This window comes from Pteropus vampyrus, unplaced genomic scaffold, assembly GCF_000151845.1.
Source record: "Pteropus vampyrus isolate Shadow unplaced genomic scaffold, Pvam_2.0 Scaffold50, whole genome shotgun sequence".
NCBI classification, from domain to species: domain Eukaryota; kingdom Metazoa; phylum Chordata; class Mammalia; order Chiroptera; family Pteropodidae; genus Pteropus; species Pteropus vampyrus.
In genome coordinates, this window is record NW_011888831.1 from 3,379,846 (window position 1) to 3,385,682 (window position 5,837).

The following is a 5,837-nucleotide window of genomic DNA, read 5'->3' on the forward strand; positions in this document are numbered from 1 at the left end:
ATGGTTAGTCACTGGGTTGTGGCGGTTTGAAAGAAAGAGCAATCCTTTAGAGATCAATCAGCAGAGCCAGCATTTGACCTTGATTTTGACAGGTAGAGTTGAACTGCTTTGATGTTCATTCAGTCATTCATCAATTCACTCAATTGATGATTGCCGAATGTCCATTAGGGACCTCAAATTGCATTACAAACATGAATAAGGATCTCAAACTCTACTGAGGGAAGTAGACAAAATTATAGTAAATATAAATAGATCTAACTCATCAGTTAATAGGCAACGTTTAAGAGATTGATTTAAAAATTAAATACAGATATATGTATTTGAGAGACACACTGAAAATGTAAGAATACATAAAACTTGAAAGAATAGAAACAGACATGTTTAGAAAATACTAATCAAAAGAAAACTGAGTATATTTTTTTGAATTATTTTGTTTTCTTCAGATAAATACCCAGAAGTGGAATTGCTGAGTTGTGTGGTAGTTCTATTTTTAATTTTTTGAGGAATCTCCATACTGTTTTTCATAGTGGATGCACCATACTGTTTTTCATAGTGGATTCCCAGTAGTTCACAAGGGTTATCTTTTCTCTACATCCTCGCCAATGCTTGTTATTCGTTGACTTTTCGATGATAGCCATTCTGACATGTGTGAGGTGATATCTCATTATGGTTTTAATTTGCATTTCTCTGGTGATTAGTGATGTTGAGCATCTTTTCATATGTTTGCTGGCCATCTGTATGTCTTCTTTGGAGAAAAATCTACATAGGTCCTCTGCACATTTTTTAATTGGATTATTTGTTTTGGGGGGATGCTGAGTTGTATGAATGCCTTATATTTTTTGGATATGAACCCCTTATTGAATATATCATTTGTAAATATCTTCTCTCATCAAGCAGGTTTTCTTTTCATTTTGTGGATGGTTTCCTGCACTATGTAGAAGCTTTTTAGCTTCATGTAGTGCTATTTGTTTACTTTTGCTTTTTTTGCCCTTGCCCTAGGAAACATATCCAAAAAGATACTGCTAAAACTGATGTCAAAGAGTTTATTGCCTATGTTTTCTTCTAGGAGTTTTAGGTCTATGGTTTCAGATCTTACATTTAAGTCTCGAACTCATTTTGAGTTTATTTTTGCATATGGTGTAAGAAACTGGTCCATATTTTTTTTTTTAACCTGTGTCTATGCAGTTTGCCCAACACCATTTATTGAAGGGACTATCATTTCCCTATTTTATATTCTTACCTCTCTTGTCATAGATTAATTGGGGGTCTCAATGTTTTTAAAGCCCAACCTTTCCCAACCTGCAAGGTCACGTTCCAGGACTGAACCCAGCCTATTGCCCCTTATACAACTAGCTGCCGGTGTCCTCTAAGATCTACTCTCCAGCCTCTCAAGCTTTCATCAGCCTTCTCTTCTTCAGAAACCATGTCTAGCAAATCCACCATGAGGATCCAAAGCAGCAGCCGCCATGGCTTCAGTGCCAGCTAAGCCAGAGTGCCTGGGGTCTACGGCTCTAGCTTCAAAAACATTTGTGCCCTGATCCAGGAGCAGTTTTTATTTGAAATAACAACTGACTGATAAACAATGGCTATTCAGACTTAAGTGCTTGGCAGATAGTCTCAAAAGCAAATGAAGTGAGCCTATCTCTGTTAGGATAACAACTGACAGCATCCATTGCTGGTAATATTTGAGCTTTCAAGCAAATAATAGAATTTTAGAAAACTTGTATCCAGCATGATGAGCTTTACAGCTTCCTAATACTTTAAACCTTTTCTGATCAGACCAGTGATGATGATGATGATGATATATATACATATATACACATATATATTCAACAACATATAATGAAATATATCAACAATATATAATAAAATGTTCTAACATTTGGAAGTTATGCATAACTCAGATAACTCAGTGAGCCAATATTTTCCAAATAACCAATGCATTATGTAACAAAGTCACACATGGGTGAAAGATCAATTCAAAATGCAAGAAAGACCAAAGGATTTTAATGTAAAAAGTTCACTAATATGGTATCAGATTCCACATTGGTACTGACCTTTAAGAAACTACCATTTCTCAAGTTTTGATGTAGTATAATAGAAAAATATCCACAATTAACTGAAAAGGCTATTAAAATATCCCTCCCTTTGCCAAGTATTTATATGTCTAGATTTTCTTTATATACTTCAACCAAAATAAGATATCACTACAGAATAAATGCAAAAGCGGATATGTGTATCCATTTATCTTCTATTAAGCCAGATAATTAAAAGATTTGAAAAAAAAATGTAAAACAATGTCATTCTTCTCACTAAATATTTGTTTTGGAAAGTATATTACTTTTCATTGAAAATCCTACTTATGGTAACATATAATAGGCACTTCATTGTTTTTTAAGTGAATTAATAAATAAATATATTAAATGTCCTTCTAATATGGCAATATTGGTAGATACAATCCATGTAAACAAAAGCTCTTTGGGTTTGGGGGTCCTCAAAATTTTTTAAAGTGTAAATATATCCTGAGACCACAAGTTTAAGAATTGTCTCCTAAAATACAAACATGCTTGAAAATGATTCGCATCAAATTCTGGAAAATGGTTCCTTTGAGAAAGAGGACAGAATGGGAGGGAAGGAATTGGGATAATTCTTTGGTAGTATTTATAACATTTTTTTGAGAGACGTGACCAAAAAAAGTAACAAATTAATATCATCTAATTTTTGTAGGGAGTGCCTATATGTCTAGAATTATTTCTCATATTTTATTGTATGTTTGAAAGTATTCATTTTTTTTTTTAATTTTAAATGATCTAAAAGCTTGATTTGCCATTGATTTCACTTCTAAATGGGAGGAATGATCAGATGTGAGAAACACTTTTTCCCCTCCAAAACATAGAAAATCTGGATAATATACTTTTAATTTTAAAAATAGTCAAGTTTGAAAGCCTAGAAGGAAAAACGACCAGATGCCAGAAGTGAAGAGTGAACTCTGAGCAGTAAAGAGTTGAATCGGTGGCCTCTGGGACTACTGGGAACTTTAGGAGATGGAATTTTAACTCCCATAGAGACAGGCGTTAAAGTTAGAGGACTCACGTCAGTGGGATCTGGAACTGAGCTTCCTGTATATAAAAAGTAAATGAGCTGAGAAAGCTCTGTTCATTCATAAATTTTTCCAACCTCTGACCCAGGGTCATAGCTGGAAGTGAACCACCTGCCCTCAGACATTTAATATTTCACATCTCTTTATCCCTATGTGTCATGTCTTAGGGAAAATCATCAGCTTGATTTTTACCTCATTACTTTTTTCTTCAGCTGAGTCCATTCTGCTATTGGGCCATTTATTCACTTTTTAACAATTACATTTTTCATTTGCGCGATTGCTAATCAATACTTTTACATAATGACTGTCTTTGTTTCATGGATGTGCTACCCTCCCATATTTCTCTGAAGATACTGTTATACTTGTCTTAAAATCCTGTTCTTATGCTTTTTTGGGTCTATTTCCTTGGTAAGCTTCTCCTATTTGTCTGTCTGTTGTTTATCATCACGCTTTCATGGATTTCCTGCTTTTGAAATGGCTGGTGATTCTTAATGTATGTACTTGTGTCTGTAGCTGAGATTCTCTATTTAATTGTCCTCTGTTTCTGCAAATCACCTGCTTGAGTGGGAGTGGAAGTTAATATGGAGACTTGCATTCCGCACTGTTTTCCTAAGAGTTGGGTGTAGATAAGAATTTTGGTTAGGATAAGGGAACTCAGCAGCTGCCTTCTGGACAAGTGTTCCCTGTCTTCCCCAGATTTCACTAGCTACGCAGGACATTTCTCTGTCTCCAAACACAACCTTCCATACTCTGTCCCTCCCACTTGCAGATAATAAACCCATCACTGCTATCTGACCCAAGGAGTTATGTTATTGCTGCTCTCACTACAGAGTCACAATTATTCGCCTTGTCAGGTAGTCCGGAGTCCCTTCCTGCCCTAGAGTTCATTGCTTTCCGGAGCAAAACACACTTCATACGGCACCCACCGAGTACAGCAGTGTTCTGTAAACACTGGTTGGTGAGAGATCAGAGAGAAGCAAACCGAGCCACGGGGCAGGGCCAGGCAGGAGATGTACCCTGAGCCTGGGTTTGGGAAGACAAGAAAAAGGAGTTATGTCAACAAAAAGAAAGTAAGAAGGAACATTGAGGCCGATAGCCAATGGGGAGACCGGAAAGGCGGGTCTCCCGCAGAACCAGCTAAAGAAAAGCCTAGAGAGGTCGGCGCTCTGTCCCCCGCTGTGTCACCCGTTGACTCGAAGGTTTTGTGCGCCATCCCGCGGCTGACGGGCAAAGGTCCCAAGTGTCATTTTTAAAAGCAAAATTCCGCTCTTCCAATATTCCTCAAATTCAGAAAAAAGGATGATCCTGCCTACCCGCCCCACCCAACAAGGAGCAAAATAGTCCTACCCACCACCACCACCACCAGGCGCCCGCTCCCACAGCCAGGCTTTCTCATGAGTGAAGGCATTTGATGCGAAGATCTAAACGAAATATTATCGGATTAAGTACAGGATTACATTAAGAGAACAATGCACAATGACAATGATCAATCACATCCTGAGATAAGCAAAGGCACTTAATAAAATTTAACACTGATTACTGAGTTTAAAAAGAAAAATGAAATTCTCAGTAAACTAGGGATTTAAAGAAACCTTAATTTAATAAAGGCTCAGAAACCACAATTTCATGATGTGTGAAACACCAGAAGCATTCCTAGTAAAGTCAAGATGAATACAAATATTTCTGCTCTCACCGATTTCATTTAATGTTTCGGAGAACCTGACTGAGTTATAAGACCTTACAGGGAGTAGGGCAGTAAAAATTGGAAAGAAAATATCATTTCAGATGAAATGATTTATACTTGAAAAATCAAAAAATCCAATAAAAACTAAAGAATTCAGTAAGCTATCTGGAAGAAAGATATATTTGTGTGTAGAATGTGTCGTGTGTGGGTATAGAGAAATAAAGGGGAAAAAAAGAAAAAGAATACTATAGCTTTCCTCTATGCTAGCATCAAAAACTTAAAAGATGTGGAGGAAAAAGATCCCCTTCATTGGAAGAGGGAAGGCAAAAATGTGTTATGTGGAGGCTATGTGGATTGTATACTTGAAAAAAAATGAAGTCCTTTAGAAACTACTACTAGTAACAATAAGAGAATAGCATAATTTGGCTGGGTACAAAAAATATCCAAAAATAATAATGTTTCCACATGCAAAGAACTGGGTAGAAAATATAATAGGAATAAAAAGCTCCCATGTATAACAGCAGCAAAAAAGGAAGAATAACTATACATAAATTTGACAAGAAATATTCGGTTTCTTCTATAGGCCACTGAGATACATAAAAGAAAACTGGAAAGAATAGAAAGATATATATATACTCTGTGGACAGGAAAGTTGAACATAATAAAGACGCCAAATCTCCCTAAATTAAATTATAACTTTAATATGATCCTAATAAAAATTCAAAAAATTGGGGGGGGGAGGGACTAGAAAAGTTGATCTTAAATTTACATGGGATTATAAACTTGCAATAAAATCAAAGAAATAAAAATTTCTCTACCTTAGGTCACATACATCAAGGCTGAAAAGTTCGCTAAGTGCCCAAAACAATGAAAGCAATCTATTTAAAACTCACACCGGGACTTATATATCACCAAGAAATTTCAGATCAACTGCATGTGCAGAACATAAATGCGTCCAGAAAAGAAATATAGTATAATCAACTATAAAAGCTCAAGAATCAGAAGAGTTATTCTGATTGCTAGAAGACAGTGGAGCAATGCCTTCAAAATTCT